The following is a 27,090-nucleotide window of genomic DNA, read 5'->3' as shown; positions in this document are numbered from 1 at the left end:
ACCATAAGAACTTTTAATTATATTATTATTATTAACTTAAGGACAATTATTTTCATGCTACTTTGAGGATTTGGGGAAAGTGGGAGCTGAAACTAAGAAACTCTCTCTGGGCTGTCGGTGACTGAAGAGATGGGCGTTATTTCATTTGAAAACCGAGACTCGGAACTTCCTGATGGAGAAGAGTGACAGAAGATTGTGGTTAGTGGCAGTTGCCGGGGAGATCCAGAGGAGAGGGAGAAAAATCAAAGTCACAGCTATGACAGCTCAAGTAGTCTGCTTACCTGTAATATTTAATAAGTAATGCACAGTACAGGATAAACAAGTTTGGTATAGGTTATAAAAATACTAAAAGTCCCGGGTTCAAAGGATGGACTTTTCGTATTTTTAGTAAAGAGGGAACAGATTTAACCGCCAGACCGTAATCATTCCACATGGATCTGAAGCGTCTTCCGGAAAACGGCAGTGCGAACTGTGATGTTCGTGTCATGACTTGAAAGACCCTCCAATTACCGACAGTATCTTTGAACGAGTTGTGCAGCAAAACCGTGATAGAAACCGCTTTGAATTCGTCAAACGTGTGGGTGACGATATTGGGGGTGATAAGGGTCGATTTCAATTATTTGAAATCTCACCATGTGACCCGAAGATTGACCGCAGAATCGAGTATTTCCTGTAAGTCCTGAATTGAAGGGAAAGGCGCAACAAGCAGGTCGGAGAAATGAAGAGCAGAAAATGTGGACGAAACTTGCACGAATGAAAATCCCTGTATGTTGAAAGTCTCAGTCCCCAGTGGTGGAGAGGATTGGTTTTTCAAGCTGTCTCACAGCTCGCACACACACCATTGGTTCATTTAATCACCTTCAACAACTCGAATACATCATCACTTAATCTTCTACACACAAGGAAATACAAAACTTTTCTTTGCAACTTGTCCGCATAATTTAACCATTTTAGCTCCGGTATAATTCTGGTGAATCCGCGCTGCACCCCCTCCAAGGCCAATATATCCTCCCTGAGGTGTGGTGCCTAGAACTGAATGCAGTACTCGAAATGTGGCCTCAGCAGAGCTTATATAACTGTAACATAACTTCCACCCCTTTGAATTCCAGCTCCTTTTAGATAAAGGCCAACGTTCCATGAGCCTTTTGAATTATTTTTTGTCACTGTCCACTGATTTTTCATGATTTCTGCACTTGGACCCGTAAACATCTTTCCTCCTCCACAGTTCCTGGCTTCTCACCAGTTAGAAAATATTCTCATCTATCTTGCTTAGGTCCAAAGTGGATGACCTCACACTTCCCCATATTGAAAGATTGAACAGTCTTCGGCTCTTTTCCATAGAAAATAGAAGGCTGAGGGTGACCTGAAATAGGACTTTAAGATTATGCAGATAAGGTGTTTGCAATTTTGTGGGGAGGAGTCCAAAATTGGGGCCATAAGTATAAGATAGTCACAAATTAATCCAATATGACATTCAAGAGAACCATATTTACAAAGATGCTCGCCAGAATGTGCAACTCGCTCGCACAAGGAGTAGTTAAGGCGAAAAGCATGGATGCATTTACGGGGAAGCGAGATAAACACATGGAGGAGAAAGGAATATTAGGGTTTGCTCATAGGGTTAGATGAAGAGGGGTTGGAGGAGGCTCGTCTGCAGCATAAACACCGGCATAGTCTAGTTGGGCACAATTGTCTGTTTCTGTGATGTACATTCTATGTAATTCTATGTAAGCTCCATCTGCCACAGTTTTACGAACTCACTTAATCTATCAATTTCGCTTTGTAACTTTATGCTCCCATCTACATTACTCACTGTGCCACCTAACTTGGTGTCGTCGACAAACTTGGATATATGGCTCTCTATTTCTTCATTTGCCTCATTTATACATATAGTAAAAAGCTGATGCCCCGGTACAGATCCCTGGGGGACACAACTAATCACAGCCTGTCAATTTGAGCACAGATTCATTATCCCTACTCTCTGTCTCCTACCTCCCAACCAACTCTCTACCCATGTCAATAGGAAGCTTTAATTTCCATGTGTTCTCATTTTTGTTTACAGTCTCTTACGTGGTACCTTATCGAATGCCTCTGGAAGTCGATATAACATCCATAGACACTGCATTATCTACCACGTTAGTTACATCTTCAAGAAGTTCAGCTGGCTCTGTCTGATCCATTCATATTTATCCAAGGGCTCAGTCATTCTTTCCCTAATAACAGATACGGGTAACTTCCCCACAACATACATCAGACTAAAAGTCTATAATGTCCTATTTTATCTCTGCTCCCATTCCTAAATAATGGAATGACATTGGCAATTTTTCAATCCATGGAACAATTCCTGAATCATGACAGTATGAAAGATCATGACCAAAGCTTGTACAATCTCCTCACTTACTCCTTTTAATCCCCTGGGGTGGTAACCATCAGATCCTGGAGATTTTTCCATCTTTAGTCTCATTATTTTTTTCATTACCATTATTTTACTTACACTGAATCCCCTTGATTTATTTTTAGTTTTCCTCGTGTTTCTGGTCGATTATCCTCATGCTTTTCTGTGAGTATCAGCTGGTCTGCCATTTCCTGATTTTCAATTAAAATATCACCTCCATCTGTCTTTAAGGGGCCCACATTACTCTTAGTCACCCTTCTTTCTCTTAATGTACGTGTAAAAACCTTGATTGTTGTCTTAATTTCCCTCACAAGTTTTTCTCGTTTTCTCTTTTTGCACCTCTTACGATTTTTTTAGTTTCAGCTCCACAATAAACAATACTTCGCTGTGAAATTTGCTCAATTAGTTCTTCAGTGTCAGAGCGAGAATTGTCTGATCCCCTAATTTATTTAATGTAACAAACAAACACAAGCACAAATATTCATCTGTGTATCAGCACACTGATGGACACACAAAGATGAACACAGTCTGAAACGCAACCAGTATCTGGATTCACAGGGAAACGGGCAAGCGAAATGGACAAAGATAAAACAGTCTGAGCCCGCAAAAGAATGTGACGTAGATATTAATGAGAGGAGGTTAGACACGCGGCCGTGAATGGGCTCAGAAGTGGCGAAGTTGGTTAACGTGCCTGTCTCGTTAAACAGGAAGATCCTGCGTTCAACTTCCAACGGTACTTATGTGTAATTCGTGATATTTATTGAATTTGAGCAGCAAAAACGCACAGTTTGGTGTTTGTATTTTGTTCAGGAGCAACACGGAGTTGATCAGAATCTCTCTTCAAAAATCCTCTTTCATTATACAGACAGACCTCTCATAGAATGTGTCGCGAACACATTAATGTGAAGAAACGTTCTTGTTTCTGGGCTCGTTGAGGGCGGGGTACAATTTTTGATTCGAGTTTCATAACCCGGAGAAACCCAAATTTGGCCCGAGACTTTTGATCTTGACGTGCCGTTCAAACATTTGCAAAGAGGGAAAGGAAGACCCCAAATCACTCCACCTGAATCTCAAGCGCTTTCGGAAGAAGTTCAGTTCAAACAATCAGGACTTTAAAAGCACCTCAATGACCTGCACTTAAATTGAACGAGCTTTCTTTGCAATTGCCTTCCAACTTGAAATCGCTCTGGTCTTTTATCTCACTGAAGCAGAGTGCGGCCGCTTTGTATCTGTGAGCATGTCGGTGACAAGGTTCGCTCTGATATGGATCGCTTTCAATTTTGAAGATCTCGCCAAACTCAGGGAAAAGAAACCGAGAATCGAATTGTCCCTGTAAGTGATGAATTGAAGGGATTGGTGCTCCAAGCAGATCTGGAAAATGCGCAGTGCGGTCGATCAGGAGTTCCAAATCCACCCTCTCGCCATTCGGCGATCATATTAACTGAACTTTACTCTGGCCCAGTGTCACCGCGCTGAAATCGAGTATTTCTCCGGCACGTTTCTCTTAACTTCACAGTTGCTGGTTTAAGAGTGAAGACCGGCTCGTTGGATTTTCACTCCTGCAAGCTTCAACCATTCATTTCGGAAAAGTAACCTGACAGGAGACAGCTGTTATATTAGTCACTGCAACCTCAAGGTTGAGCTCAGTGAATTACTGGTTTAGCAGGTGACCTCTTCACTCGATGGTGCTATTGGTAAGATTGATTCGAGCCCTTATTTTATTTTTCCTGAGGATTCATCGCCTCGAAGTTCCAGGGTTTCATTGTGTGTTTTGTCTGCAAGAAAATGTACCGTGATCATTGCCGGCTGAGCAGGGCTGTTAGTCCAACATTTACCCCGTGGACTAAAAAAAACCTTGTGATCGGAGAGCAGGCACATGAAACATATAAAGGAATGGAACATTGGCTTCACGGAAATCACAATTCATCTTGAGAGACAAGGTCCCGAAAGGTGAATTCGCTGTGACGTGGAGATTTCTGTAGTGAGCGAGACCAGACTGTTTCTATGTTCAGAGAATAAATGTCACACCCTTCATGTTGGAAAAGCAAAACGGTGGGGATTGTTGTCATAGTCCGATGCCTTTCGTGTTGTATCAGATGCTTCTCGTTGCGTTACTTTCATCTTGACCGCATATCCGGTTCGGGCGTTCTTGTGATAAACGGCGACAATTGCTTGCTTTGATAAATTTAACAACGGCTGCACCCGATTCCTGGTGTCAGAAGCACTGAACTTTGAATCCCACTCTTAAGATACAGTCTGTAAAATGATGACATTTCATCACATGCAAAGCACAAAAAGCAAAGATTTCAACCACTCGCTGTGTAAAGAAGTTTTTACTCATGTCACCTTTGGTTCTTTTGCCAATCGCCTTAAATCTATGCCCTTTGTTTCATGTCCCTTCCGTCAATGGGGACAGTTTCACTCGATCTACTCTGTCTGGGCCTTTCATGATTTTGAATATCTCTATCAAATCTCCTCTCAGCCTTCTCAGTTCCAAGGAGAACAATCCCAATTTCTTCAGTCTATCCATGTAATTTAAGTCCCTCATCCCTGGAATCATTGTAGTAAATCTCCTCTGCACCCTCTCAAGGCCTTCACATCCTTCCAAAAGTGCACTGCCCAGAACTGGACCCAATATTCCATTTGTGGCCGAAATAGTGTTTTATAAAGGTTCATCATGACTTCCTTGTTTTTGTACTCTATGCCCCTCTTTATAAAGCCCAGGACCCCGTCTGCTTTTTAAACCACTTTCTCAACCTGCCCTGCCACTTTCAACGATTTGTGCACATATACCCCCAGATCGCTCTGTTCCTCTAACCCTTTCAGAATTGTGCCCTCTAGTTTATATTGCCTCTCCTCGTTTTTCCCACCGAAATGCATCACCTCGCATTGTTCAGTGTCAAACTTCATCTGCCACGTGTCCGTTCATGCCAACAGCGTGTCCATATCCTCTTCAAGTCGATCCACCTCACTGTTCTCTACCCTTCCAAGATTTATGTCATCTGCAAATTTTGATGTTGTACCCTTTACTCCCAAGTCCAAGTCATTAATATCTATCAAGAAAAGTAGTGGTCCCAGCACCGACCCCTATGGAACACAATTGCGCACCTCCCTCTAGTCCGAAAAACAACCATTCACCACAACTCTCTGTTTCCTGTCATTTAGCCAGTGCTGCATCCATGTTGCTATTGCCCCCTTTATTCCATGGGCTGCAATCTTGATAGCAAGCTTACCACGTGTCACTTTATCAAACGCTTTTTGAAAGTACATCTACAACACGTCAACTGCATTGACCTCATCTACCCTCTCTGTTACCTCATCAAACAACTCTATCAAGTTGGTTAAACACGATTTGCCTTTAACAAATCCGTGCTGGCATTCCCTAATCAATCCACACTCGTCCAAGTGACTGTTAATTCTGTCTCGGATTATCATTTCCAAAACTTTCCCCATCACCGAGGTTAAACTGACTGGCCTATAATTGCTGGGTTTATCTTTACACCATTTTTTTGAACAAGGTTGTAACCTTTGCAACTCTCCAGTCCTCTGGCACCATCCCCATATCTAAGGATGTCTGGAAGATTATTGCCAGTACCTCTGCAATTTCCCCCTTTACTTCCCTCAGCATCCTCGTTGTGCATCCTATCCAGACTAGGTGACTTGTCTATTTTAAGCACAGCAAGCTTTTCTAGTACCTCTTCTTTCTCATTTTTTAGCCCATCCAGTTTCTTAACTATATCTTCCTTTATCGAGAATCTAGCAGCATCTTCTTCCTTGGTAAAGAAAAATGCGAAGTACTCAGTTAATACCTCTGCCATGCCCACTGCCTCCATGAGTAGATCTCCTTTATGGTCCCTAATCGTCCCCGCCCCTCCTCTTACTACCCGTTTACTGTTAACATGTCTGTAGAATACTTTTTGATTCCATTTTATGTTTTTCGCTATTCTTATGCTCTCTCTTTGCCCCTCTTATTTCCTTTTTCAGTTCCCCACTGAACTTTCTCTATTCTCTCTGGTTGGCACTTGTGTTATCAACCTGACACCTGTCATACGCCACTTTTTCCCGCTTCATCTTACTCTCTTTCTCTCTTATTATTCGGGGAGCTCTGGCTTTAGTTGCCCTACCTTTCTACCTCGTTGGAATGTACCTTCTCTCTATCCGAATCATCTTTTTAAAAGCCGCCCACTGTCCAATTATACTTTTGCCTGACAACCTTTAATTCCAATTTACCGGGGCCAGATCTGTTCTCATCCCACGTTATGGGAGGTTAGGGAGGAAATTGCGTGTCCCCTAGCAGAGATATTTGAATCATCCACCGCTACAGGTGAGGTGCCTGAAGATTGGAGGGTAGCAAATGTTGTGCCTTTGTTTAAGAAGGGCGGCAGGGAAAAGCCTGGGAACTACAGACCAGTGAGTCTGACATCTGTAGTGGGTAAGTTGTTAGAGGGTATTCTGAGGGACAGAATCTACAGGCATTTGGAGAGGCAGGGACTAATTAGGAACAGTCAGCATGGTTTTGTGAGAGGAAAATCATGTCTCACGAATTTGATTGAGTTTTTTTGAAGGGGTAACCAAGAAGATAGATGAGGGCTGTGCAGTAGACGTGGTCTACATGGACTTCAGCAAAGCATTTGACAAGGTACCGCATGGTAGGTTGTTACATAAGGTTAAATCTCATGGGATCCAAGGTGAGGTAGCCAATTGGATACAAAATTGGCTTGACGACAGAAGACAGAGGGTGGTTGTCGAGGGTTGTTTTTCAAACTGGATGCCTGTGTCCAGCGGTGTGCCTCAGGGATCGGTGCTGGGTCCGCTGTTATTTGTTATTTATATTAATGATTTGGATGAGAATTTAGGAGGTATGGTTAGTAAGTTTGCAGATGACACCAAGATTGGTGGCATTGTGGACAGTGAAGAAGGTTATCTAGGATTGCAACGGGATCTTGATAAATTGGGCCAGTGGGCCGATGAATGGCAGATGGAGTTTAATTTAGATAAATGTGAGGTGATGCATTTTGGTAGATCGAATCGGGCCAGGACCTACTCCGTTAATGGTAGGGCGTTGGGGAGAGTTATAGAACAAAGAGATCTAGGAGTACAGATTCATAGCTCCTTGAAAGTGGAGTCACAGGTGGATAGGGTGGTGAAGAAGGCATTCAGCATGCTTGGTTTCATTGGTCAGAACATTGAATGCAGGAGTTGGGATGTCTTGTTGAAGTTGTACAGGGCATTGGTGAGGCCACACTTGGAGTACTGTGTACAGTTCTGGTCACCCTATTATAGAAAGGATATTATTAAACTAGAAAGAGTGCAGAAAAGATTTACCAGGATGCTACCGGGACTTGATGGTTTGACTTACAGCGAGAGGTTAGACAGACTGGGACTTTTTTCCCTGGAGAGTAGGAGGTTAAGGGGTGATCTTATAGAAGTCTATAAAATAATGAGGGGCATAGATAAGGTCGATAGTCAAAATCTTTTCCCAAAGGTAGGGGAGTCTATAACGAGGGGGCACAGATTTAAGGTGAGAGGGGAGAGATACAAAAGGATCCAGAGGGGCAATTTTTTCACTCAAAGGGTGGTGAGTGTCTGGAACGAGCTGCCAGAGGCAGTAGTAGAGGCGGGTACAATTTTGTCTTTTAAAAAGCATTTGGACAGTTACATGGGGAGGATGGGTATCGAGGGATATGGGCCAAGTGCAGGCAATTGGGACTAGCTTAGTGGTATAAACTGGGCGACATGGACATGTTGGGCCCAAGGGCCTGTTTCCATGTTGTAACTTCTATGATTCTATGATTCTATGAAATTGACCCTGCTCCAATTGAGTATTTTTACTTTAGAGTGGACAGAGTCCATTTCCATAGCTATTCTAATCCTTATGAAACTGATAGCTGCTCCCGAAATGCTCCCCCACTGACACTTGCTCCACTTGGCCCGCCTCATTCCCTTCAACTCAGTCCAGCAATGCCTCCTTCCTCAGTAGGCCAGAAACGTACTGGTCGAGAAAGTTATCCTGAACACATTTCACAAATTCTTCCCCTTCTTTGCGCCTTATATTATTGTTATCCCAGTTTATATTAGGATAGCTGAAATCCCCTGTTATCACTACTCTATGGCTTTTGCACCTCTCTGTATCTTCCCTGTAAATTTGCTCCTCTATATCCGTCCCACCAGCTGGTGGCCCATAGAATACACCAAGTAGTGTAATCGCACCCCTATTGTTCCTTAACTCGAACTCAGTAACCAGGAGAAATTCCCTCGTTCCTGGGAACTTTGTATTAAGCAGAAGTTAGCAGCAAAAAGTGTTTGAGATGGGACTGCGAAATGCTTAATCAGTCGGCACGAAAACAGAGCTCCAAGTGTCGGTTCAAATAAAGTCCTGAACTGACAGAGCGGCGGGCAGATGAGGATTGAATTAAATCCCAATTCACTGAAGCTAAACAAGGTTTAAATAAGTGAATCTGACAGGAGTGGGATTCCTGAGCTTGTGTGTGAGCTGAAACTGGATCGGTCCCGTTCTGTAAAGAAAGAATGGCAGGCGGCTCCCAGACAGGGCTCAGGCCGGGACTGGCAGCTCTCTGCTGGTAACGGCTGGATGAGAGAGCGGGGCTCCTGCGCTGTTGCTGCTGCTGCTTCCGTTTCTTCGAGTCCCTGTGGCGGTCGGTACCGATCTCCCTCCAATGGATACGGCTCCATCTACTTGCTGATGACCACGTAGCGCAACGGTAGCGCATCTGACTCCAGATTAGAATAGATGCGTGCTCAAATCACGTTTCAGTATTACTCTGTTTTGACGCGGGGCAGTCTTTTAGGGATGGTCTGTTCACTGTATGTAAAATAATATTTATCATAGAATGAACACACCGGAGAAGGAGATCATTCGACCGATCAATTCCTTACCTGCGTTTTGTAAGAACAATCTAATTGGTCCCATTCCCCGGCCCTTTCCCCGTGACCCTGTATTTTCCCCTTCAAGTATTTATCAAATTCCTTTTTGAAAGCCACGATTGAATCTGCTTCCACCAGGCAGCGCATTCCAGATCATAACCATTCACTGCGTAAAAAAAGGATTTTCCTCATGTCGCCTTTGCTTCTTTTGCCAATCACCTCAAATCTGGGTCCTCTGGTTCTCGACACTTCCGCCAATGGGAACAGCGTCTCTTTATTAACTTTATCTAAACCCTCCATGACTTTGAACACTTCTAGCAAATCTCCTCTGAACCTTCTCTGCTCTCAGGAGAACAACCCCAGCACGGCGTAAATGTGGTCAATTAGCTCCAATTTATTTATTTGGGCATTAAACAAAAAGTGAAAGACTGACAAGGCGTTGTCCGAACGGAAATCACTGCTTTAAGATAATAAATCCAATCGCTGCGTGGGCGCTGGGTTCAAATCTTACTACTGATAGAATTTCTGGCAAAGTTCATTTTGACCTGTTCGCAGAAAACCCGATTGTCGTGCGATGGAGCAGAGGATGTGCAAGAAGCTGGAAGTGGAAGTGCAGATATTAGTTTCATCACGGGGACAGGACAAGTTTCCACAGGTAAGGGCCTCTTACCTTAAGATTCTTTCCAGCAGAGTGGGACAGGTGATCAGAGTGACCGGACTCCAGCGGCGCAATCGGTCAGTGAGCGTTCCTTCCATGACAGTGCAGGATCGGGAAATGCCGTGGTTGTTAATTCGAGTCTCAGCAAGGTCAAACAATCCTTTTGCTCGTGAACATTTCAACCGGAGTTGAAGGTACAATTGGTGTGTTCCAAAATGCATCTACTTATTTGAATTGCCATGTGGGTCCTCCAGTCTGCGCTGTTGCAATAGCAGATGAGATGTTTAGCATTACTTGTTTTCCGGAGGGAGGCTGCGGAATTGGAACCACAAACTATGATTTTGATCCATCTAAATTTCAGGGATTTAACTGGAGCTTTAAACCAGCGGGTTAGACCGCTCAGGCAGGACACTTTCCATCTTGCGATTTTTAGGAGCCACTTTTACAGGAATAGAATTACTGCAAGCAAGAATTCTACCCCTGAAGCACCAATGCTGTCACGGCAGCCTGATGCATGTGTCCAGTTGGAAACCTGTCTGAAGGAACATGCAGTATGACAGAGCCGGAAGTCCAGCGGATTGACATTCGGTCTGAGCAGATGTTGAGTCTCCTCCTTGAGAATGTTTCGCCAATCCTCCCGTCCTTCACGGACATCAATGATCCTGTTGCGGTTTTGCTGCAAAATTTCACTTCCCAGTTCCCGATCCCTGAACTAAAATCCAACTCTGGTGGGACTCGAACCCACAACCTTTGGATGTCTCCTCAAACCCTTAAGTAGAAGTCCAACACGCTATCCATTGCGCCACAGAGTCAGTTATGCAATGTGAGGCAGAGCGGGGATCCTGTGCTGTGGTTGAGGCGGTCAGGCTGCTCCAGTTTCCGCCTCTCACATTCCGAGAGCCGCGGCGGCAGTCTGCACCGATCGCCCTCCAATGGATCCGGCTCCAGCCGCTTGTTGTGGGCCTGGTGCAAGAACAGTCGCGTCTGACTCCAAATCAGAAGGCTGTGTGTTTTGAAACAGGTTGATATCGCAGCATTTTCACTGTGGCTCAGGGTCCTGCCGATAGATTTTAGATCGGGACAGTGTTTTAGGGATGGGATGTTCAGTGTTTGTGCAACAATATCAAAATGAAATTTGAGACATTAATGAGATTTTTTTCTGTTACTTTCGATTTACACCCTCACCAGTTTTATGTAGAAACAGTTAACAATGTTTAATCGATGTGGTGTACAGTGTTTGTGGAATCAGTGTTATTAAATTTGATACTTTCATCTATTCCTTCTCTAACCCAAACTCTTATCATCAGATTTGTAGCTTCACCCAGTTTCAAATAGGTTACTCAGTGATATAAAGAAGTCAGTAACAATCCCGAAACCTCAGCGGGTATATTTGTTCCAATGCTTTGTGATGGTCGCGATTTCCATGCAAATTTTCAATCAGCAAATCCCAAAGGGTGTTTTGGGTTTGACAAACTAATTTAAGTACTTGACTGGTTCCTGGAAATGATCCAATGGGGATTTCCTTACCTGTACAGATATAGAAATAAATACATTCCATCATTTCACAAATTACAGTTGCGTAAATAAATATATCGCCATATCCAACATGGAAAATCAGCTCTTCAAATTCATAAACAAATTTCCTCATTTTATTTGATTAATCCACTTCCGTTTCAATGCAGAACATATATTCAGAGCATCCCTCTAAACTTAAAGAATGGTAAAACAATTGCAGATTTTACAAACCCATAACATGCTATCGTGTAAGTAAGATTAAGGCCTACTTTGTGAAATGTTTATTCTAATTGTCTTTATGATGTTACGAAAAGTATTTCTCGATGTTCGTCCCCAACTTAACAGAGAAACTAAGATGAAAAACAAAAGGATTTTTCAAAAACTATTTGGAGCGATTTGATCGGTTCCCCTTCTCCTTTCTTTAATTGTTCCCTTTTGCTAATTGTTCATCTTGATCCGTTTGCTTCATTTTTTCCTCAGTCATTTATTGTGAATTTTATATCCCTTAACGTTCTTAAATATTTGATTTGTTTGTTCCCTTCCTCTTGACTTGTGATTTGTTGACCTTCAGGTCAAAGTCTGAAACAGAAATGTGTTTATATTCAGGCGTGACTCTGCAGTATGAGACCGAGAGGTGATGCCGGATGTGTGACCGAGAGAACAACTGCTGGAGGCAGAACTGTCCGTAACCCAACATACCCCGTGTGGCATTGCTCATGGTAGGTCGGATGACAATGTTTTATATTGACTGAACGGCTATGTATATAACACACAACGGATTTTACTGCTGCTTTAACTGGACAAAGTATAATCACCATAAATGACCAAAGTCTCAGATCAGTTAGAATTGAATTACTGTTGGTGAGGGGAGTTTGTACATTGGAAGGAGTTTATACATTTACAGCTCCAGGTAAAACTGCAAACCTCCCTCGCCTGCAGGTTACGTCACCACGAGGTGTCCACCTTCCTTTGCGCTTCTGGACTTCTGAAGTGTGATTGAACCTTCCCAAAAGTTTCCTATAATTAGTGAGGAAGGAAGGTATCAGTGTAAATGTGAGATCCAAACGTGGATGTTTCACTGGGTACCATGGGAACGAGATACACTGCTCATTCCAGTTATTTGTCCAGCAGGAAACAGAAATCCTTCTCTTCAACTGTACTCGCCCGAAGGAAAAGGAAACAAACAAAACTGCTCAGTTCTTTGTTTTAGCTTCTTCTGCTGTTTTACGTTCACTCACCGAGAAAGCGACAGAGAGAGACTAAGAGATTGGATTGGCTTTTTCACTTTATAATCTATTACACTTTGTCATTATTATAAGAGACGGTTCCACCCAACTGTCCTGTGCCTGACATTCTCATTGATACTAAGATGTGCTTTAAATGAGTTTCTACTAATTACACATTGCGGATAAAAGCTGAACGCCGAAAACTGCTCTGAAACCAGCTTTGCTTCGCAACCTTTCATGGAGATTGGTTGCTGGTTGCAGTTAAAGGAGTTTGTAAAATAAGCCCACGAGTGCATTATCCTGAAAACGTGTTTTGGACACATTCGCAGCTCAAATATATTGCATTAAATACAACAAATATACAAATACGTCACATGTGTTAAGATTAACACATAATGATACGAGGAAGGAGGCATTGGTGGATCTGGTTCTGGAGAATGAGGTGGGTCAATTGGAGCAAGTGTCAGTGTCAGATTTATTGAACGGTGATCATAGTATCATAAGATTTAGATGAGTTATGGTGAAGGAGAAGGAGCAATCTCGAGTAAAGTACTTAACAGGAGAAGGGCCAATTTTAATGGGTTGAGAACGTACCTGGCCCGTGTAAATTGGAATCAAAGATTTGCAGGCTAAAATATAATTGAACAATGGGTGGAGGAGATGTTTCGGGTACAGACTAGGTAGATTCCCAAGAGGGGCGAAGGTAGGGCCTGAGATCGCTGGATGACGAAAGAGATAGTGGGTAAAATGAAGCAGATAAAGGGGGTTTATGATAGATATCAGTTTGACAATACAAGTGAGAACCAGGCTGAATATAGGAAGTACCGTGAAAAAGTAAATAAGAGGGGCAAAGAGAGAATATGAACATAGTTTGCCGGCTAACATAAAAGTTAATCCAAAAGTCTTCGACAGGCATTTAAATAATGAAAGGTTCATAATAGGAGGGGTGTGGCCGATTCGGGACCAAAAAGGAGATCTACGCATGGAGGAGAGTACTTTGCATCTGTCTCTACCAAGGAAGAAGATGCTGCCAAAGTCACAGTAAAAAGGGAGGTAGTTGAGACACTGGATGTGGTGAAAATTGATACAGAGGAGGCACTTGAAAGGCTGGCTATGCTTAAAGTTGATAATTCACCCGGACCGGATGGGATGCTTTCAAGGTTGCTGAGGGAGTGGAAGGGTGGAAATTTCAGAGGTCCTGGTCATAATCTTCCAATCCTCCTTAGATGCGGGGGTGATGCCAGAGGACTGGATGATTACAAATGTTAGATCCTTGTTCAAAAAGAGTGTAAGGATAAACTCAACAACAACAGGCCAGTAACATTAAACTCGGTGGTGGGAAAGCTTTTATAAACGATGATCCGGGCCAAAATGAATAGTCACTTGGGCAAGTGTGGATTAATAAACGAAAGCCAGCATGGGTTTGTTAAAGGCAAATCGTGTTTAACTTGATTAAGTTTTTTGATGTGGTAACAGAGAGGGTTGATGAGGGCAATGCGGTTGATAAAGTGCCACAACAACAACAACATCAACAACGACGACGACTTGCATTTATTTCGGTCCTTTAACGTAATGAAACGACCCAAGGCGACTCACAGGAGAGATTATCAAACAAAATTTCACACTGAGCCACATAAGGAGGTATTCGGACAGATGAACAAAAGCTTGGTTGAAGAGGTAGGTTTTAAGGAGCATCTTAAACGAGGAGAGAGAGGTAGAGAGGCGGTGAGGTTTAGGGAGGGAATTCCAGAGCTTAGGGCCGAGGCAGCTGAAGGCACGGCCGCCAATCGTGGAGCAATTAAAATCGGGGATGCAAAAGAAGGAAGAATTGGAGGAGCGCTAAAATCTCGGAGGGTTGTAGGGCTGGAGGAGGTTACAGAGACAGGGAGGTGCGAAGCCATAGAGGCATTTGAAAACAAGGATGAGAATTGTAGGGCTGGAGGAGGTTGCAGAGATAGGAATAGGCGAAGAGATGGAGGGATTTGAAAACATGGATGAGCATTTTAAAATCGATGCTTTCCCGGACTGGGAGCCAATGTCGGTCAGTGATCACAGGGGAGGTGGGAGAACGGGACTTGTTGAGCGTTAGGATACGGGCAGCAGAGTTTTGGCCTCCTTCCCTCCTCGAACGATTCTATGATTTGTCAAGCTCAAATGCTTGCTACTTCAGTAAGAGTTCCGTCTGTGCAAAGAACGAGCATTTCAGCATTCCTTTCCTTGTTGGCTCCGGAATTAATACAAATACGGCCCTGCCTTACTCTGTTGTTTAATTCACAAATGAGGTAAATATCAGATGGAACAAAAAGGCGCCGCTGGCAATCGAACCTTGGATCTCTTGTGACAAAAAAGGCAATTTGCCCAGCTTTTGCAAATTAAGGAGACAAATTAAGTTGCAACGACTCCACCTCCTCTTCCTGATATCGACCTATCACTGTCTGTTAGCGTTTGAGGCAGTTTATATTTTTCTATTTCTCTTCTCCATTTCGCTGTGTTTACCGATACTCTGTATCTCTCGCTGTGTTTACCGATACTCTGTATCTCTCGCTGTGTTTACCGATACTCTGTATCTCTCGCTGTGTTTACCCATGCTCTGTATCTCTCGCTGTGTTTACCGATACTCTGTATCTCTCGCTGTGTTCATCTCTCTGTGTCAATCCGTGGGCTAATTCTGAATGAACAATGAAATAAATGAGGAGTTTTAGACAATTCTCCCTCTGACACTGAGGAACCAATGAGCGAAATTTTACAATAAGATACTGTTTATTGTGAAGCAGCAAAGAAAAAATTTCATTTTGAACGACTGAAGTTCAGTTATGCGCAAACAGAAACTGTGACCACAACGTGTTTGCAACAAGCCGCCTTTTAAGCTGATGTCAGACACACTAACATTGCAGCACGAGGTGCAGGCACCGCACTGATAACCTCCATGTGTATACGGGCAGATCAGACACTTCGTGTGACACAAGATCTTTCCAATCCCCGCCAGCTCCTGGGCACCGAGACATCCGTCAGAAGCAGCATTCACCGCCAGGACAAATATCGTGCCCCCTTTGCCAGACTTCAGAAAATTTAATGCTGAAAATACAAAACAGGATGGACAGTATCTGGAAAACAGTTAAACTTTCAGTGTTCAGTCTTTGGTAAGGACGAGAAACATAACTTTGAGTAGATATTAAGTGGATGTCAATAAGAGTGCGCTGTTGTTTTATAAAGTGTGGGAGTCCATATATGAATACGATGAACACATATGAACTGTGGGTGTGTATGTATGAGTGTGATATTTATATATGATCTGTGGGTGTGTATGTATGAGTGCGATATTTATATATGATCTGTGGGTGTGTATATATGAGTGTGATGTTTATATATGAACTGTGGGTGTGTATATATGAGTGTGATATTTATATATGATCTGTGGGTGTGTATGTATGAGTGCGATATTTATATATGATCTGTGGGTGTGTATATATGAGTGTGATGTTTATATATGAACTGTGGGTGTGTATATATGAGTGTGATGTTTATATATGAACTGTCGGTGTGTATATATGAGTGTGATGTTTATATATGAACTGTGGGTGTGTATATATGAGTGTGATGTTTATATATGAACTGTGGGTGTGTATATATGAGTGCGATGTTTATATATGAACTGTGGGTGTGTATATATGAGTGTGATGTTTATATATGAACTGTGGGTGTGTATATATGAGTGTGATGTTTATATATAAACTGTCGGTGTGTATATATGAGTGTGATGTTTATATATGAACTGTCGGTGTGTATATATGAGTGTGATGTTTATATATGAACTGTGGTTGTGTATATATGAGTGTGATGTTTATATATGAACTGTGGGTGTGTATATATGAGTGTGATGTTTATATATGAACTGTGGGTGTGTATATATGAGTGTGATGTTTAAATATGAACTGTGAGTGTGTACATATGAGTGTGATGTTTATATATGAACTGTGGGTGTTTATATATGAGTGCGATCTTTATATATGAACTGTGGGTGTGTATATATGAGTGCGATGTTTATATATGAACTGTGGGTGTGTATATATGAGTGTGATGTTTATATATGAACTGTGGGTGTGTATATATGAGTGCGATTTTTTTTTATGAATTGCGGAATGAACAGGAGGGGAAATGCCCCCTGGGGTTATATTTTCTTCCACGACAATGACATAAAGTAAACTTTTGACAAGGGGCTGAAATAGCTCAGTTGGGAGAGCGTTAGACTGAAGATCTAAAAGTCCTTGGTTCAATCTCGAGTTTCGGCAGTTCCTGGTTATTTAGTTTCTCCTTCCTTGCTTCGATTCTCGCATTTCTTTGCAGTAACATTTGAGACCAGCCACTGAAGGATTGGGGATGGAATCGAGAGGCATCAAGGATGGGAAATATTAATGGCGTCTTTATTTGGCTTTAATTTCTCTCATACCTTCTGCTTTTTTCTCTTGGTTTTTTCATTCTCGGTGCCGCTAACATTGGAGCAGGAGGTGTCGGCACCGCGCTGATGATCTTCATGTGTATTCGCGCCTTTCAGACACTTCGTGTGACACAAGAACGTTCCAATCCCGGCCTGTTCCAGGACACCGACTCCTCCGTCGAAGCAGCTTTCACCACCAGGACCGATATCGCGCTCCCTTTGCCGTACGTCAGCAAATTTAAAGCTGAAAATACAAAACAGGACGGACAGTATCTGGAAAGCAGTTAAACTTTCAGTGTTCAGATTTTAATAAGAACTATAAACAGGGCTTTGGGTAGATATTAAGTGCGTGTGCAGTAAGAGTGCGCTGTTGGTTTATAAAGTGTGGGAGTCTATATATGAGTGCGATGTTCACACATGAACTGTGGGTGTGGAAATATGAGTTTGATGTTTATATATGAACTGTGGGTGTGTATATATGAGTTTGATGTTTATGTATGAACGATGGGTGTTTATATATGAGTGTGATATTTATATATGAACCGTGAGTGTGTATATATGAGTGTGATGTTTATATATGAACTGTGGGTGTGTATATATGAGTGCGATGTTCACACATGATCTGTGGGTGTGTATATATGAGTTCGATGTTTATATGTGAACGCTGGGTGTTTATATATGAGTGTGATATTTATATATGAACTACAGGTGCGTATATATGGGTGTGATGTTTATATATGAACTGTGGGTGTGTGTATATGAGTGTGATGTTTATATATGAACTGTGGGTGTGTATATATGAGTGTGATATTTATATATGAACTGTGGGTGTGTATATATGAGTGCGATGTTCACATATGAACTGTGGGTGTGTATATATGAGTGTGATGTTTATATATGAACTGTGGGTGTGTATATATGAGTGCGATGTTTATATATGAAGAATGGGAGTGTATACATTAGTGCGATGTTTATAATATTAAGAGGATGCCAACTCTGGATCCATTCGCCTATCTGACACCTCCTGAGCCCACCTTACCCTCTTTGATTCTCCCTGAGCTCTTCATCTTCTCTGATACGCTCAGAGAGTCCATTATCCTCCTTGAACCTTGCAAGCGCCCTTTACACTATCTGATACCCGCTGAGTGCCCCTCGCCCACTGATACGCCCTGAGCGTCCTTACACTCTCTGATACCCTCTGGCACTCCTTCCCCTCTGTGAGATCTCAATATACTCTCTGATACCGTCTGACTGTCCCTCACCCTCTCCGAGCCCCATTACACTCTCTGATGCCATCTGACTCTCCCTTCCCCTCTCTGAGATCCCCTTGCCCAAATGGATCGCCACACAGAAGCCATGAGACGTCCTGATGCCTTCTCAGAACCCGTTACCGTCCTTGCTGTTAAAGTACGGTGTAACTTCACAGGTGGATCTCCCGGTCTGTGATAACGATGAGATCCAGAGTTTGTTCGGTTGCTGTTGCTTCCGCCTGTCCCATCCGAGAGCTCGATCGGCAGTCGGTACCGATCTCCCTCCAATGAACTGGATGTGGATGTATGAATGCGTTGTGGTTTTATAAACTGTGGGAGTGTATCGATGAGTGTGATATTTATATGAACTGTGGGTGTATATATATGAGTGCGATCTTTATATATGAGCTGTGGGTGTGTATATATAAATGAGATTTTTTCTATGAATTGCGGAATGAACCGGAGGGGAAATGCCTCCTGGAGTTATATTTTCTTCCAAGACAATGACATAAAGTTAATCGTTGAAAAGGGGCCGAAATAGCTCAGTTGGGAGAGCGTTAGACTGAAGATCTAAAGGTCCTTGGTTCAATCCCGAGTTTCGGCAGGTTCCTGATTATTTAGTTTCTTCTTCCTTGCTTCGATTCTCGCGTTTATTTGCAGGAACATTTGATACCCGCCACTGAAGAATTGGGGATGGAATCGAGAGGCATCAAGAATGGGAAATATTTATGGCGTCTATATTTGGCTTTGATTTCTCTCATACCTTCTGCTTTTTTCTCATGGTTTTTTCACTCTCAGTGCCGCTGACATTGGAGCAGGAGGTGTCGGCACCGCGCTGATGATCTTCATGTGAATCCGCGCCTTTCAGACACTTCGTGTGACACAAGAACGTTCCAATCCCGGCCAGTTCCGAGACACCGACTCCTCCGTCGAAGCAGCTTTCACCGCCAGGACCGATATCGCGCTCCCTTTGCCGTACGTCAGCAAATTTAAAGCTGAAAATACAAAACAGGACGGACAGTATGTGGAAAGCTGTTAAACTTTCAGTGTTCAGATTTTAATGAGAACTATAAACAGGGCTTTGGGTAGATATTAAGTGCGTGTGTAGTAAGAGTGCGCTGTTGTTTTATGAAGTGTGGGAGTCTATATATGAATTCGATGTTCACACATGAACTGTGGGTGTGTGTATGTGAGTGCGATGTGTATCTATGAACTGTGGGTGTGTTTATATGAGTGCGATGTGTATCTATGAAATGTGGGTGTGTATATATAAATGTGATGTTTATATGTGAACTGTGGGTGTGTATATATGAGTGCGATGTTTATATATGAACTGTGGGTGTGTATATATGAGTGCGATGTTCACATATGAACTGTGGGGTGTGTATATATGAGTGCGATGTTTATATATGAACTGTGGGTGTGTATATATGAGTGCGATGTTTACATATGAACTGTGGGTGTGTATATATGAGTGCGATGTTTATATATGAACTGTGGGTGTGTATATATGAGTGCGATGTTTATATATGAACTGTGGGTGTGTATATATGAGTGCGATGTTTATATATGAACTGTGGGTGTGTATATATGAGTGCGATGTTTATATATGAACTGTGGGTGTGTATATATGAGTGCGATGTTCACATATGAACTGTGGGGTGTGTATATATGAGTGCGATGTTTATATATGAACTGTGGGTGTGTATATATGAGTGCGATGTTTATATATGAACTGTGGGTGTGTATATATGAGTGCGATGTTTATATATGAACTGTGGGTGTGTATATATGAGTGCGATGTTTATATATGAACTGTGGGTGTGTATATATGAGTGCGATGTTTATATATGAACTGTGGGTGTGTATATATGAGTGCGATGTTTATATATGAACAATCGGAGTTCATATATGAGTGCAATATTTATATATGATCTGCGGGAGTGCATACGTAGGTGCGATGTTTATATATGAAGAATGGGAGTGTATACATGAGTGCGATGTTTATATTATTAAGAGGATGCCATCTCTGGATCCATTCGCCTATCTGATACCTCCTGAGCCCACCTGAACCTCTTTGATTCTCCCTCAGCTTCTCATCTTCTCTGATACGCTCAGAGAGTCCATTATCTTCTTTGAAATTTGTCAGCGCCCTTTACACTCTCTGATACCCGCTGAGTGCCCCGCACCCACTGATACGCCCTGAGCGTCCTTGCACTCTCTGATTCCCTCTGGCAGTCCTTCCCCTCTGTGAGATCTCAATATACTCTCTGATATCCTCTGACGGTCCCTTCCCCTCTCTGAGATCACCTTGCCCAAATGGATCGCCACTCAGAAGCCATTGGACGTCCTGGTGCCTTCTCAGAACTCGTTACCGTCCTTGCTATCAAAGTACGGTGTAACTTCACAGGTGAATCTAACGGTCTGTGTTAAGAATGAGATCCAGAGTTTGTTCGGTTGCTGTTGCTTCCGCCTGTCCCATCCGAGAGCTCGATCGGCAGTCGGAACCGATCTCCCTCCAATAAACTGGGTGTGGATGTATAAATGCGTTGTGGTTTTATAAACTGTGTGAGTGCATCGATGAGTGTGATACTTATATGAACTGTGGGTGTTTATATATGAGTGTGATCTTTATATATGAGCTGTGGGTGTGTATATATGAGTGCGATGATTATATATGAACTGTGCGTGTGTGTATGAGTGCGATTTTTTTTAATGAATTGCGGAATGAACAGGAGGGGAAATGCCCCCTGGGGTTATATTTTCTTCCACGACAATGACATAAAGTAAACTTTTGACAAGGGGCTGAAATAGCTCAGTTGGGAGAGCGTTAGACTGAAGATCTAAAAGTCCTTGGTTCAATCTCGAGTTTCGGCAGTTCCTGGTTATTTCGTTTCTTCTTCCTTGCTTCGATTCTCGCATTTCTTTGCAGTAACATTTGAGACCAGCCACTGAAGAATTGGTGATGGAATCGAGAGGCATCAAGGATGGGAAATATTAATGGCGTCTTTATTTGGCTTTAATTTCTCTCATACCTTCTGCTTTTTTCTCTTGGTTTTTTCACTCTCAGTGCCGCTGACATTGGAGCAGGAGGTGTCGGCACCGCGCTGCTGATCTTCATGTGTATTCGCGCCTTTCAGACACTTCGTGTGACACAAGAACGTTCCAATCCCGGCCTGTTCCAGGACACCGACTCCTCCGTCGAAGCAGCTTTCACCACCAGGACCGATATCGCGCTCCCTTTGCCGTACGTCAGCAAATTTAAAGCTGAAAATACAAAACAGGACGGACAGTATCTGGAAAGCAGTTAAACTTTCAGTGTTCAGATTTTAATAAGAACTATAAACAGGGCTTTGGGTAGATATTAAGTGCGTGTGCAGTAAGAGTGCGCTGTTGGTTTATAAAGTGTGGGAGTCTATATATGAGTGCGATGTTCACACATGAACTGTGGGTGTGGAAATATGAGTTTGATGTTTATATATGAACTGTGGGTGTGTATATATGAGTTTGATGTTTATGTATGAACGATGGGTGTTTATATATGAGTGTGATATTTATATATGAACCGTGAGTGTGTATATATGAGTGTGATGTTTATATATGAACTGTGGGTGTGTATATATGAGTGCGATGTTCACACATGATCTGTGGGTGTGTATATATGAGTTCGATGTTTATATGTGAACGATGGGTGTTTATATATGAGTGTGATATTTATATATGAACTACAGGTGCGTATATATGGGTGTGATGTTTATATATGAACTGTGGGTGTGTGTATATGAGTGTGATGTTTATATATGAACTGTGGGTGTGTATATATGAGTGTGATATTTATATATGAACTGTGGGTGTGTATATATGAGTGCGATGTTCACATATGAACTGTGGGTGTGTATATATGAGTGTGATGTTTATATATGAACTGTGGGTGTGTATATATGAGTGCGATGTTTATATATGAAGAATGGGAGTGTATACATTAGTGCGATGTTTATAATATTAAGAGGATGCCAACTCTGGATCCATTCGCCTATCTGACACCTCCTGAGCCCACCTTACCCTCTTTGATTCTCCCTGAGCTCTTCATCTTCTCTGATACGCTCAGAGAGTCCATTATCCTCCTTGAACCTTGCAAGCGCCCTTTACACTATCTGATACCCGCTGAGTGCCCCTCGCCCACTGATACGCCCTGAGCGTCCTTACACTCTCTGATACCCTCTGGCACTCCTTCCCCTCTGTGAGATCTCAATATACTCTCTGATACCGTCTGACTGTCCCTCACCCTCTCCGAGCCCCATTACACTCTCTGATGCCATCTGACTCTCCCTTCCCCTCTCTGAGATCCCCTTGCCCAAATGGATCGCCACACAGAAGCCATGAGACGTCCTGATGCCTTCTCAGAACCCGTTACCGTCCTTGCTGTTAAAGTACGGTGTAACTTCACAGGTGGATCTCCCGGTCTGTGATAACGATGAGATCCAGAGTTTGTTCGGTTGCTGTTGCTTCCGCCTGTCCCATCCGAGAGCTCGATCGGCAGTCGGTACCGATCTCCCTCCAATGAACTGGATGTGGATGTATGAATGCGTTGTGGTTTTATAAACTGTGGGAGTGTATCGATGAGTGTGATATTTATATGAACTGTGGGTGTGTATATATGAGTGCGATCTTTATATATGAGCTGTGGGTGTGTATATATAAATGAGATTTTTTCTATGAATTGCGGAATGAACCGGAGGGGAAATGCCTCCTGGAGTTATATTTTCTTCCAAGACAATGACATAAAGTTAATCGTTGAAAAGGGGCCGAAATAGCTCAGTTGGGAGAGCGTTAGACTGAAGATCTAAAGGTCCTTGGTTCAATCCCGAGTTTCGGCAGGTTCCTGATTATTTAGTTTCTTCTTCCTTGCTTCGATTCTCGCGTTTATTTGCAGGAACATTTGATACCCGCCACTGAAGAATTGGGGATGGAATCGAGAGGCATCAAGAATGGGAAATATTTATGGCGTCTATATTTGGCTTTGATTTCTCTCATACCTTCTGCTTTTTTCTCATGGTTTTTTCACTCTCAGTGCCGCTGACATTGGAGCAGGAGGTGTCGGCACCGCGCTGATGATCTTCATGTGAATCCGCGCCTTTCAGACACTTCGTGTGACACAAGAACGTTCCAATCCCGGCCAGTTTCTGGACACCGACTCCTCCGTCGAAGCAGCTTTCACCGCCAGGACCGATATCGCGCTCCCTTTGCCGTACTTCAGCAAATTTAAAGCTGAAAATACAAAACAGGACGGACAGTATGTGGAAAGCTGTTAAACTTTCAGTGTTCAGATTTTAATGAGAACTATAAACAGGGCTTTGGGGAGATATTAAGTGCGTGTGTAGTAAGAGTGCGCTGTTGTTTTATGAAGTGTGGGAGTCTATATATGAATTCGATGTTCACACATGAACTGTGGGTGTGTGTATGTGAGTGCGATGTGTATCTATGAACTGTGGGTGTGTTTATATGAGTGCGATGTGTATCTATGAAATGTGGGTGTGTATATATAAATGTGATGTTTATATGTGAACTGTGGGTGTGTATATATGAGTGCGATGTTTATATATGAACTGTGGGTGTGTATATATGAGTGCGATGTTCACATATGAACTGTGGGGTGTGTATATATGAGTGCGATGTTTATATATGAACTGTGGGTGTGTATATATGAGTGCGATGTTTACATATGAACTGTGGGTGTGTATATATGAGTGCGATGTTTATATATGAACTGTGGGTGTGTATATATGAGTGCGATGTTTATATATGAACTGTGGGTGTGTATATATGAGTGCGATGTTTATATATGAACTGTGGGTGTGTATATATGAGTGCGATGTTTATATATGAACTGTGGGTGTGTATATATGAGTGCGATGTTCACATATGAACTGTGGGGTGTGTATATATGAGTGCGATGTTTATATATGAACTGTGGGTGTGTATATATGAGTGCGATGTTTATATATGAACTGTGGGTGTGTATATATGAGTGCGATGTTTATATATGAACTGTGGGTGTGTATATATGAGTGCGATGTTTATATATGAACTGTGGGTGTGTATATATGAGTGCGATGTTTATATATGAACTGTGGGTGTGTATATATGAGTGCGATGTTTATATATGAACAATCGGAGTTCATATATGAGTGCAATATTTATATATGATCTGCGGGAGTGCATACGTAGGTGCGATGTTTATATATGAACAATGGGAGTGTATACATGAGTGCGATGTTTATAATATTAAGAGGATGCCATCTCTGGATCCATTCGCCTATCTGATACCTCCTGAGCCCACCTGAACCTCTTTGATTCTCCCTCAGCTTCTCATCTTCTCTGATACGCTCAGAGAGTCCATTATCTTCTTTGAAATTTGTCAGCGCCCTTTACACTCTCTGATACCCGCTGAGTGCCCCGCACCCACTGATACGCCCTGAGCGTCCTTGCACTCTCTGATTCCCTCTGGCAGTCCTTCCCCTCTGTGAGATCTCAATATACTCTCTGATATCCTCTGACGGTCCCTTCCCCTCTCTGAGATCACCTTGCCCAAATGGATCGCCACTCAGAAGCCATTGGACGTCCTGGTGCCTTCTCAGAACCCGTTACCGTCCTTGCTATCAAAGTACGGTGTAACTTCACAGGTGAATCTAACGGTCTGTGTTAAGAATGAGATCCAGAGTTTGTTCGGTTGCTGTTGCTTCCGCCTGTCCCATCCGAGAGCTCGATCGGCAGTCGGAACCGATCTCCCTCCAATAAACTGGGTGTGGATGTATAAATGCGTTGTGGTTTTATAAACTGTGTGAGTGCATCGATGAGTGTGATACTTATATGAACTGTGGGTGTTTATATATGAGTGTGATCTTTATATATGAGCTGTGGGTGTGTATATATGAGTGCGATGATTATATATGAACTGTGCGTGTGTGTATGAGTGCGATTTTTTTAAATGAATTGCGGAATGAACAGGAGGGGAAATGCCCCCTGGGGTTATATTTTCTTCCACGACAATGACATAAAGTAAACTTTTGACAAGGGGCTGAAATAGCTCAGTTGGGAGAGCGTTAGACTGAAGATCTAAAAGTCCTTGGTTCAATCTCGAGTTTCGGCAGTTCCTGGTTATTTCGTTTCTTCTTCCTTGCTTCGATTCTCGCATTTCTTTGCAGTAACATTTGAGACCAGCCACTGAAGGATTGGGGATGGAATCGAGAGGCATCAAGGATGGGAAATATTAATGGCGTCTTTATTTGGCTTTAATTTCTCTCATACCTTCTGCTTTTTTCTCATGGTTTTTTCACTCTCAGTGCCGCTGACATTGGAGCAGGAGGTGTCGGCACCGCGCTGATGATCTTCAAGTGTATTCGCGCCTTTCAGACACTTCGTGTGACACAAGAACGTTCCAATCCCGGCCTGTTCCAGGACACCGACTCCTCCGTCGAAGCAGCTTTCACCACCAGGACCGATATCGCGCTCCCTTTGCCGTACGTCAGCAAATTTAAAGCTGAAAATACAAAACAGGACGGACAGTATCTGGAAAGCAGTTAAACTTTCAGTGTTCAGATTTTAATAAGAACTATAAACAGGGCTTTGGGGAGATATTAAGTGCGTGTGTAGTAAGAGTGCGCTGTTGTTTTATAAAGTGTGGGAGTCTATATATGAATTCGATGTTCACACATGAACTGTGGGTGTGTATATATGAGTGCGATGTTCAAACATGAACTGTGGGTGTGTATATATGAGATTGATGTTTATGTATGAACTGTGGGCGTGCATATATGAGTGTGATATTTATATATGAACTGTGGGTGCGTATATATGAGTGCGATGTCTATATATGAACTGTGGGTGTGTATATATGAGTGTGATATTTATATATGAACTGTGGGTGTGTATATATGAGTGTGATCTTTATATATGAACTGTGGGTGTGTATATATGAGTGTGATATTTATATATGAACTGTGGGTGTGTATATATGAGTGTGATGTTTATATATGAACTGTGGGTGTGTATATATGAGTGTGATATAAATATATGAACTGTGGGTGTGTATATATGAGTGTGATGTTTATATATGAACTGTGGGAGTGTATATATGAGTGCGATGTTCACATATGAACTGTGGGTGTGTATATATGAGTGCGATATTTATATATGATCTGCGGGAGTGCATACATGAGTGCGATGTTTATATATGAAGAATGGGAGTGTATACATTAGTGCGATGTTTATAATATTAAGAGGATGCCAACTCTGGATCCATTCGCCTATCTGACACCTCCTGAGCCCACCTTACCCTCTTTGATTCTCCCTGAGCTCTTCATCTTCGCTGATATTCTCAGAGAGTCCATTATCCTCTTTGAAACTTGCCAGCGCCCTTTACACTCTCTGATACCCGCTGAGTGCCCCTCACCCACTGATACGCCCTGAGCGTCCTTCCACTCTCTGATACCCTCTGGCACTCCTTCCCCTCTGTGAGATCTCAATATACTCTCTGATACCCTCTGACTGTCCCTCACCCTCTCCGAGCCCCATTACACTCTCTGATGCCATCTGACTCTCCCTTCCCCTCTCTGAGATCCCCTTGCCCAAATGGATCGCCACTCAGAAGCCATTAGACGTCCTGATGCCTTCTCAGAACCCGTTACCGTCCTTGCTATCAAAGTACGGTGTAACTTCACAGGTGG

General features: G+C 42.7%; 6 non-coding genes across 6 annotated transcripts; 5 read left to right on the top strand and 1 right to left on the bottom strand.

Annotated features, from left to right (window-relative positions):
• Positions 1–10,658: 10,658 nt before the first annotated feature.
• Positions 10,659–10,750, bottom strand: trnar-ucu (transfer RNA arginine (anticodon UCU)). The gene is given in 2 exon segments: positions 10,659–10,694; positions 10,714–10,750. It is a non-coding gene; the product is annotated as a tRNA-Arg (tRNA).
• Positions 10,751–16,895: 6,145 nt separating this feature from the next.
• Positions 16,896–16,968, top strand: trnaf-gaa (transfer RNA phenylalanine (anticodon GAA)). The gene has a single exon. It is a non-coding gene; the product is annotated as a tRNA-Phe (tRNA).
• Positions 16,969–18,895: 1,927 nt separating this feature from the next.
• On the top strand, positions 18,896–18,968 carry trnaf-gaa (transfer RNA phenylalanine (anticodon GAA)). Its single transcript has one exon. It is a non-coding gene; the product is annotated as a tRNA-Phe (tRNA).
• A 2,200-nt stretch (positions 18,969–21,168) lies between these two features.
• On the top strand, positions 21,169–21,241 carry trnaf-gaa (transfer RNA phenylalanine (anticodon GAA)). Its single transcript has one exon. It is a non-coding gene; the product is annotated as a tRNA-Phe (tRNA).
• A 1,927-nt stretch (positions 21,242–23,168) lies between these two features.
• On the top strand, positions 23,169–23,241 carry trnaf-gaa (transfer RNA phenylalanine (anticodon GAA)). The gene has a single exon. It is a non-coding gene; the product is annotated as a tRNA-Phe (tRNA).
• A 2,200-nt stretch (positions 23,242–25,441) lies between these two features.
• Positions 25,442–25,514, top strand: trnaf-gaa (transfer RNA phenylalanine (anticodon GAA)). The gene has a single exon. It is a non-coding gene; the product is annotated as a tRNA-Phe (tRNA).
• The last annotated feature ends 1,576 nt before the right edge of the window (positions 25,515–27,090 follow it).

Source organism: Heptranchias perlo, chromosome 20 (genome assembly GCF_035084215.1).
Source record: "Heptranchias perlo isolate sHepPer1 chromosome 20, sHepPer1.hap1, whole genome shotgun sequence".
Taxonomy (NCBI): Eukaryota; Metazoa; Chordata; class Chondrichthyes; order Hexanchiformes; family Hexanchidae; genus Heptranchias; species Heptranchias perlo.
This window is presented reverse-complemented; position numbering and strand designations above follow the sequence as displayed.